A 10,040-nucleotide genomic window follows, 5' to 3' on the forward strand; every position below is an offset into this window, starting at 1 on the left:
AAAGTTCTTAAAAGTTCTTAAAAAATGTGTGTTCCCAAGATGGACTTAAATCAGAATTAGCCGTAAAATCTGCTGTAAAGGCAAAGCAGATACATCCTATCGAATGGTGAGAGTACCTTATTTCTGCTCAGCTCACCTTGTAAGGGCCCATGATCCGTCAGCAGGGAAATGATGTCACACTGACCCAGTGGATTGAATATGTGGAGCATTACTTCGAGAATTAAATAGCTTTTAAAAGTGGAATTGGACAAATTAGTTGAAAAAGGATATTAAAAACAACATGCCTTCCGTTTGCTGTAGCACCCATCGCATTAAAACGTCTCAAAGCACTTCACGAGGAACTTTTGTAAAGTGCAGTGACTGTGTGTTTTGCAAGCAAATGGAGCAACCGATTATATTATATAGAAGCGAGCCGAAAGTATGGATTTTTCTTTTGTTGGGAAAATATTGTTCTTGTTGCATTCTATCGTGCGCATTACCATAAGTAATTTGCTGTTTAGTAAACGGCAAATTAGTAAACGGCGAGCTAATCCCATCAATTCAATAGTTCTTTCTCCTGGTCACCTTGTCCTGCCTGTAATTCGCATCAGTAGCAATGCTCAGCGTGCCTCTGAATGCATATTTAAGAATTAACTCAATACTAGATTTTGCGTAAACGTTGGGAGGGAGGAAAAAAAAACGAGTGTGTGATTTGAAACGTGAAAGTCATGAAAGTCAAAAGTCTGGCATTTTTACGTAACTCAACCTGAACTCGGGGGAAAAAAAATGCCCCCAATTAATTCAGTTCTGAGAATTATTTACAGTTAAAGATCTGTGTGGTGAAATCAGTCTTTTTAATTATTAGCAGCTGCCATTGGGCCCTATTGAATATTCCAATTCGCTGTTTCCAATTGAAGTGAAAGTTAACTAGATTTCTGTAAGTTGGAGCATGAGAGGTTTGTTGAAGGTCCATTTCTGGGACCAGGCCAATCAGCTGGCCATAGTCACTTGGTTTATGCTCCGTAAACTATTCTATTTCATCACTGAGACAAGCGTTACACCTCATTAGCAAATGAAATCATTTTCCATTAATCCTGCTTCTGGTTCCATCGACTACTTAGCTTACATTCTATGTCTTTACCTTTGAATCCGTGATCCTTTAATCTTTTCCTTATGGATTTTGTACCCAGCGAGATGATTTCCAACAGGTGATTTCCTCATAAGAGAATGTATGGTATTAATAATAATAATAATATAATAATCCTTGCATCTGATATAGAGCTTTTCACGTCTTCCAGACGTCTCAAAGCGCTTCACAGAATATATTGTAAAGCGGATTGACTGTGTATTTTGTGGGCGAAACGCGGCAGCCAATTGCGCACAGCAGCGTCCCACAAACAGTCGTGGATTAGTACCCCACGGAAAACGATACAGACAGCACTACACTTTGCTCTAAAGTGCTTTTTCAATGCAATAAGGCGGCATGTTTACAATGCAAGGATTATAGTATTTCTTCGAGCACCAATAAGTGCAGTGGATGATGATTTACTTTAATCGGTCAGAAGAGTTCAATTCATTTTAGGTTCAGCCAAAAAAAAAGAGCAAAATGTGTTTGGAGCACAATAAGCAGAACAGGCACAATAGGTTTCTTGACATCCTTCTGTGGAGGGAAAAAAAGACGACACAGTACATTTGGCCTGAGGTTTCACCCAGTCTTAGCCAGAAAGATAATTTTTGACTTAAAATTAAAGATTGCTCGTGGAATTGCGAAAAAATTCTTAAAACTCAGTCGGAATTTGGAAGCGTTTTCTTCCACGAAGGTTAAGATGGGACCGTTTTCCAATTGAGACCAAATTTAAGAATTTTCCACAATTTCATGTGGGAGTCATTTTCACCCGGAACTAAATTTATTCTGTTTTCTTACCATTGCTTCTTAACTTGGCAAATTGTTGAAATTCAGACTGAACTTCCAAGACATTTTCTGTAAGTTTCCGAACCAGCTTACGTAAAACTGGCTTCGCAGTTAAGGCTGCGTTTTAAGAATTTGCTCAAACATTCTGGATGCCCTGAAATACTAAGAAAATAGAGTAAATCTAGATCCAGGTGGAATTTCGCCCACAAAATACACAGTCGATCCACTTTGCCGTATATTTTGTGAAGCGCTTTGAGACGTCTCGAAGACGTGATGAGGAGCTATGTCAAATGCAAGGATTATTATTATTATTAATTATCTGCCTCCTTTTTTTTTCCTTTAAGGACAAAATGTGTTTAAAGGCTAAAACTAGGGTCTCTGAGGACCGCAAATTGGACTCGAACTATGTGTTATTGAGGAGTAAACTGGGTGGATTGAATAACTATTTATTGCTTCCAGACTCTATTAAACATTGGACTTGGGTCCTCATTAAACAAGAAACAAAGATAAAAATGCCTGGATGTGGATGCAGTCATTTGGAATGTCACCTGGGGTGTCAACACAATTATGCTCCGTCTATTTTCTGGCTCTGTGATCGAATCTGCAATTCACTGTGTTATAGGTCAATGGAAATTGGAGCATAAATACCTCAAATGGCAAGCAAAAAGGGAATGTGTGTGCACGTTTCCACTCTGTCGTAATGTGCCAATAAGGCACGTTGAGAACAAGCCTTCTCTTAGAGCTACCGTGAGAGAGACGGAGTAGCGAAGTGATTAACCTCACTTAACGTTCAACATTCTTCTCAAGTATAAAAGCTGGCAGTGTTAATGGACTCTCGGAAATTGCCTGAAAACGCTTTTCCTAGAAAGTCAATTCAATCCTTTTCCAGAAGGTAAATGTAAAAGCTCGCACTGCTCCCACCCGCCGCCCCGCAAGAGGGTGAAAGGGTGAGTGTCGTTTAAGGGTGAATTCGTTCGTTTTCTGTGAAGGCGGGGCAATTGTTAAGCTTCAAGGCAATGCGGGTGTCCTTGAGCTATCACGGGAGTGGGGAGAGGGGAAGTTGAACTCACATTGTCACATTGGCTGACACTCCAATGCAATGCTGGGGGGGCAAGTTGCGTTGTCTGAGGTGCAGGGCTTGGGTGCGATGAGACATTAAAACCGGGGTCTGCTTGTGCAGGTGCATTAAAGATCCCACAGCACTATTCAAAAACAGAAGAGAGTTTCTTGCAGTGTCCTGACCGACAATCCCCCAAATAAAATTGGTCAATCGCTCCATCGCTGTTTGTGCGACACTGCAATTGCGCTGCCGCACTCGCCAACAAACACACGGCCGCGACAGTTTATAGTAAATCCTGTGAAGCGCTGTGAGACGTCCTCCCGACGTGAAGTATTGCGGTGACAAATGCACGGATTATTGGATTCCCGTTGCTCAGGTTTGTACAGCAAGCACAGCACAAAATGGTCGGAGCCAGACTGCTGAGCAATTCGATTTGCAACCATCTGGCACAGTATTGAGAGGATTAGAGTGAGTAATTTTCTCCTTGTTAGAAAGTGGAAAATCTACGGGAAGAATGAAGAAAGGATAATAAAAAGACAAATGAGAACCCTTATCAGCTTAGCCTTTTCAACCCATTGCTCCAAACGCATATTGGTGTTTTATATTCTGTGTAAACACTTTGAGACGTCTCAACGACACGATAAGGCGCTATATCAAATGCAAGGATTATTATCATTATTATTGTAACCTGTGTATCTACCTCGCGCTGTGTTGTAAGATGGAGGGAAAAAAAATCCCTGCAACAAATCCTTATTGATCGCCAAACTGCTTTACCTAAAGTTTTGGCTGTGCCAGCAATAACTTGGTACTTGGTTCCCAGCTTCACTGGACTCTCTAGAAAAAACAAACATCGGAGTAAAATTGATGCTTTGACCAAGAAAATAAAGGTTTTGGTTCAGATATCGTATACACAGCAAAGTATATTAATCTGTTCCATTTCTAGGAAAAGGCCAGGACAGTTGTAACTATTTTGACCGCCTTGATGACAAATCACCACTTTGACAAATCACCACTTATTCTCCGAGAGCTAAACTTGGCCTGTTTTTGTTTGTTTAACTGCTCGTAACGTTGCGTTACACATGCGACTATATCGAGTGAGAAGGGAATTCAAACAAGCTAGAGAGCACTGATTTAAAGTGAGGCCCTGATAATCTAACACAGACAATTCTTGGTATTTCTAGCGGTCCGTGGGAGGAGAGTAGGGGCGTGCTGGTGGGAGGGTGGGGGAGAGGGGCGGTGGGGATAGGAGAGAGGAGACGGAAGGCTGTAGGTTTCAGGTCCAAACGAAGCTGCCAAAAACACAGGAGGCTTGTTCCGTTAGGTGCTGATCTGAGTTGTGTTCATGTTTTTAGCAACTGAGGGAGGCTTTTCCCCCGACCCTCACGCACTACATGTCAATGTGATGGACTTCTTGGTTTCTCTCGAGCGCAGACCGGGGCCAAATTATTAGAATTTCAGAGAAATCAAAATCTCCAATGAATACGATTTATTATTTTTCATCCAAGAACAGGCGACCTGGGACGGAGCTGAGACACAAACAGATTTTTTCCGGTTTCAACCAGTGATAGATTCGGTGCTTGCGAGTGTGTTCTGGTTTCGACCAGAAATGTGTGTGTGTGTGTGTGTTTTTTTCAATGGCAAAGGGTCGGAGCTGAGACGTGCTCTTTCTTCACGATTGAGCTCACCCAGGGAATAGCGTGTTTAAACACAGCGAGTTGAGGTCTCGCTCTGACACGAGAAGATTTTGCCGTCCTTCGGAACGGACGTTAAAGCCAGGTCCCGCCTGCCTGTTCAGGTGGATGTTAAAGATCCCGCTGCGCTATTCGAAAAGAGAAGGGAGTTTCTCTGTGCCGGGGTCCTGGCTGACAATCCCCCCAAATAAAATTGTTCGCTCACTCCATGGCTGTTTGTGGGGACGCTGCTGTGCGCAACTGGCTACCGTGTTTCGCCCACAAAATACGCAGTCGATTCACTTTACAGTGCATCCTGTGAAGCGCTTTGACGTGATAAGGCGTCGTATCAAATGCGAGGATTATTATTGTTATTTTTCTGTAATTTCTGTTTTATGTTAAATCAGATGGACAACGTCAATGTTTTAGCTAGATTTCTCGGGGGGTAATTTTTGATCTGTTTTCAACACGACACAGTACATTTTACAATTATTCAGTGCCTTGCGCAATGGGGGAATGTCTCAAACCACTTGACAACTATGCTGTAGGTGGGAGCCAAGTGGAGATGGAAAGGGAAAGGGCTAAATACCTGGTCAAAGAGGTCCTTTTTTTCCACTGCCAGTTTTCTCCAAATGGAAATGAATTCCAGCTTAAACACTGTGGGTTTTTTTTTAGCAGGATTTGACTATAAAAATGGCCAGATTCCGAGTCTATAGACATCACGTCCGGTACATAGTATGCAAACACAGCAGCCAGTTTGAGCACAGCGATGTCCCACAAATAGCTGTGAAGTGAATGACCAATTTTCTCCATGTGTGGGAAGGGATTGTTGGCCAACAAATCAGGAGAAACTACCATCTTTTCTCAAGTAGCCACGGGATCTTTAACGTCCGCCCGAACAGGCAGAAGGGATGTCAGTCTAATGTCCTAATAGGAAGCATGGCACGTTCAACAGTGACGGTTTCCCCGGCACTGCATTTGGAGCCTCAGCTTGCCATGGGGCGTGAACACACAAGCTTCTGACTCTGTTTGAATAGCAAAGAGAGTTTTACTGTATTTAATGCCCTTTTTTTTTACAATCCTGGAGGGAATGTGATTTGCATGCAGCAGCACACTAGATTTCTGTTTCTTGACCCATTGTGTCCTTGACCGCAGAACCCAAGGAATCCTCTCCCCGCAAGCACAATTAATAGTATGTAAGGAGTTTCGCACGCCAGAGTTTAAAAGCCTTAAAAATAAGATGAAGGGAGATCCAACGAGCCAGCCAAGAACCTTCAAACTTGAATATTTCAACAGCTTAATAAACGTTTTCAAAATGATCTGCTGCTACTGAATCAATGCATTGACTTTCCTCTAAATCTGTGCGGAGTTCGGTAGCGTATTGGTCAGAGGACTCGCCTCGCAAGCTGGGCGATACGCTTCACAAGTTTCCTTGCTCCACACGCCTCTGTTTACCTAGCAGTAGGAACCTGGTTATTAGTCGACTGGCAGATCACTTTCCAGGGTAATAATCCTTTCAAAAATCCATGACTGTTTGTGGGACACTGCTGAGCACAATTGGCTGCTGCGTTTCAGCCACAAAATATGCAGTCAATTCACTTTAGGGTTTATTCTGTGAAGCGCTTTGGGAAGTCCCAATGACGTGATAAGGCACTGTATCAAATGCAAGGATTATTTGTCATTATTAAATCGTGCCACAAACAACTCATAACTATTTTAAGTGCAGCTGATTTGTACGGCACTTTTAGTATTGATTCAGCAGGAAGACTGTGCCGAATTGACATGAAAGATGCTGTAAAAATGTCTTAGCAGGAAGTTGCCTGGGTCCTGAAGCAGTTAATTGCATGGTTTAATGGTGATTCTTGCAGCTGGTTTATCCAACTCCGAGTTCTCATGCAAATTCGAAAACGTCTGCAATAAGTAGCACTTTTTGGATCTTAATGGCTGAATGCATGACGACAGGATTATGGCAGATTTGTAACTAAATGTTGATGGCTGGTACGAAACCGAATTGGAAAACTGCTGTGGAGCATGCGTATGCTGGCAGGTAGCTGGAAAAACAAATTGAAAATCGCAACGTGGTTTATTTTCGTCTGACTCAAGCATTTGAATAATTGGTCATTTAGACATTTGTGGGGAGAGAGAAAAATCTATATTTAATTCTGGAAAATTCAAACTTGCGGCAATTGTACCAGAGAGTGCAAGAGTTGCATCAATTGCGAGTGGTGTGTCAAACCCTCTACAACGTAGTACAGAATAAGTGATGGTTCCCAGGGTGGTCTAACCTTTTGGCTGCAGAGGTCCGGAAACCCTATTTGAGAAACCCACCACAAAAGCATTTTTTTTTNGTGAGTGTTTCCCTTCCAGAAATATAACATGATACTTTACGGGTTATCGGAGAGACGGGGAGGGGAGGGGTGGGAGTGGGCGTGGGGGTGTGTGGAATGGATGAAATGGGCCAGTTGGATCACCTCGGAGACTGCACGCAGTTAATTTTGCGCACAGTTTTTATCGCCTCCCTTTAAAAAGGATGTAATACATTCAATGTAATACTTTCACAAGACGGAGGACATCTCAAAGCACTTCACAGCAACTCTGAAGCGCTGGAGGTAAAAAGGTGGAATCTCTTTTCATCGGTACTTAAAGAGATGATCAAAAACCTTCGCAACATTGAGAAATACCTAAACATTTACGTCGTGCCTTAAATTGGTGTTTACTTTGCTGCTGTTCAATAACTTTGAAAACTCTTTTGAGAACAGTCTGAAACAGTTGCCAGCCCCTGCGATGATTAACAAGGTGAACATTAGCCCAGCACCATCATGGAATTCTTTGATTAGATGCTGATGATCACCGATCCGATAAGTCTCATGCTTGAATTAAGGATTCTCGGCCAGATTTAAAGCGTAAGGTGTAGCTCTGGGTCTCCAATTCCAGCGTGTGATACAGCCTTGAAAATTCACCGAGACCCTTTGTGAAATACGGGTCAGTTTAAGAATCTCTGAGGGGAAATCTTTACCTGCCTCTAGACTGAATACATATGCACTTGACACAGCAACTTGCACGTTGGGAGGCTGTCTCAAAGCGCTTTGTAGGATATGCTTTTTCCAGGTGAACGCAGCAACCAGTTTGCGCACAGCAGCGTCCCGCAGACAGACACGAAGTGAGTGACCCGTTTTATTGGGGGGATTGTCGGGCAGGGACACCTATTTTGCTCAATTCACGCGGGATCCGAGAGAATCCAGATTGTGGCACGTTCTGACGCGCAACTTTCATTTCGGAGCTAGTGTGCTCTGATTCCTTCTGAGAAAACTCATTCGAAATTCAAGACCGAATTCGTCAGCCTACCTACCCTCCGTGTTCCAGTGAAAACAGCCACACGTTTCTCCAGGCTCCGCTCATAAGTCAAACTGCTCAACCCTGACATTGCCCTAGTAAATCTCCTCTGCTCCCTCTCTCCCTCTCTCCCTCTGTGCAAAGAACAGGTGGTGATTAACGTTCTTTTTTTTGCCTATTTCTTAATGTGTTAAATTCACCTAGCGCTAATAATAAAAGCAAATTGGACATTGTGGGACTAATCTCTGTGATGCTGACATACACAGTTGAGTTGATGAGCCTGATGCAGCATCTCTTAATGACTTTATCTCTGCTGATGCTAATTTTCCTCTCGCAGACCATCAGGCCGATTAACTCTTGCCTGGCAGTTTCCCCGCTTTTATTTTCCACATTTGCTGTTTAACCCGGAATGCACAGTTTAGCAAATGATATATATTATTATTTCGGCCGGGGCGAAACCTCAGGCAAGCTTCCTTTACGGCCACACGCCTCTCTTTACCAAGCGGTTGTCAGATGATTGGCGGTAATAATCCCTCAAAACAAATTGGTCACTCAGTCGACGACTGTTTGTGGGACACTGCTGTGCAACAATTGGCTGTTACATTTCGCCCACAAAATACACAGTTAATTCACTTTAGAGTATATTCCGTGAGGCGCTTTGAGACGTCTCGATGACGTGATAAGGCGCTGTATCAAATGCAAGGATTATTATTATTATATGAATAAATTGTGCTTGAACATGACACAGCGCCTTTCGCGTCTCAAAGCACTTCACAGGCTTTTTACTCTGTATTTGTAGGCGATCAGGGCAGCCCATTACACCAGATGAGTTAGGATTCAAACAGTTGTGGAGGATCAAACAACCGAGATAAACGCAAACGGATTTCATTTGCTCGGAGCACGCTTGCAATCTCCACCTCGGGGCCAAGAGTTGCGCAAATCTATCCATGGGCACAGAAGAGGCGTGTGTGGATGACACGAGAAGACAGTGCGGCGATTTGAGAGAATCGCGATGCATAGCGCTTTGCCCGTTGTCGATGGTTTGTTTCAACGAGACATTTTCGAGTGACTGAAGTTCTTTGTTAACGTCGCGCCTCACTTCGCAATGAAGAACAAGTTGAGACAGCGCGGAGGATTTAGTTGAGTTGGAGTGCACTCCAAAATGAGCCATTTGACCTCTCCTAACCAGTCCCAGTCTTTTGCTCGAGAAGTTAGGTTCGAACTGGAAAGCTGGCACAGGAGAAACCACAATGCAAACCATATGTCAGAGGAGTTTATGAAACAGCAGGAGACTTTATCTGGCAAACACATGTGCTGACACAAAGCCACCGAGACATTGTCAGGAATTGGGCGACTCCCAAGCCAAGCAGGGATAAGGAGAACTTCCATGCAACGATACGAGACGGTTGGTGAGGCATGGCCGAGATGGAACGATACTTTAAGGGCCCCAGCAAGCCCGAAGATTCCAGTCCACGTTTGTATTCTTAACAAACACAACTCAAAACTGTTGCTGTTGTTGCAGCGTCCAGTCTATCGACAGATCTGATTGATAACACAAGTAACTAAGAAATGGGCCTTCGACACCATAAAATACTCTTATTTATGAGTCAACGAAAAGGGAGATTTCCGAGAATCAGGAGACTGTGAGCGTGCGCTGGCTATTCCTCAGGCAGAACAGGGAATGTTTTGGGCAATCCCTTGACCTTATCCCGTTTGTTATGTGACTTCGCTGCTGCTTGATCCTTGTTGTGTGCAGTCCTCCAGAGGGCCTCACGTTTACAGTCACCGGATTTTGGGCAAACCAGCATTGTTTCGCATCTCCTAGAACTGTCTGTTGTGCACGTTGCTCCTTAACGTCGGAGAAATACATCTGTCAGTGTAAGCAACAACAACAGCAGCTTGCATTTATATAGCACCCTTCGGGCCGGACTGCTTCTCGGAGAGTACGGTGTGAGCTAAGTCCCGAGGTGAGGTTTAAGCCCACAAACCTCTGACTCAGAGGCGAGAGTGCCACCAACTGAGCTGGACTATTAATAAAATCTGATCCTCTTGAACGACCTTTACATTTGAAGGACTGTGGCTTGGG

The sequence above is a fragment of the Callorhinchus milii genome, unplaced genomic scaffold, assembly GCF_018977255.1.
Source record: "Callorhinchus milii isolate IMCB2004 unplaced genomic scaffold, IMCB_Cmil_1.0 Scaffold10, whole genome shotgun sequence".
In the NCBI taxonomy this organism is placed as follows: domain Eukaryota; kingdom Metazoa; phylum Chordata; class Chondrichthyes; order Chimaeriformes; family Callorhinchidae; genus Callorhinchus; species Callorhinchus milii.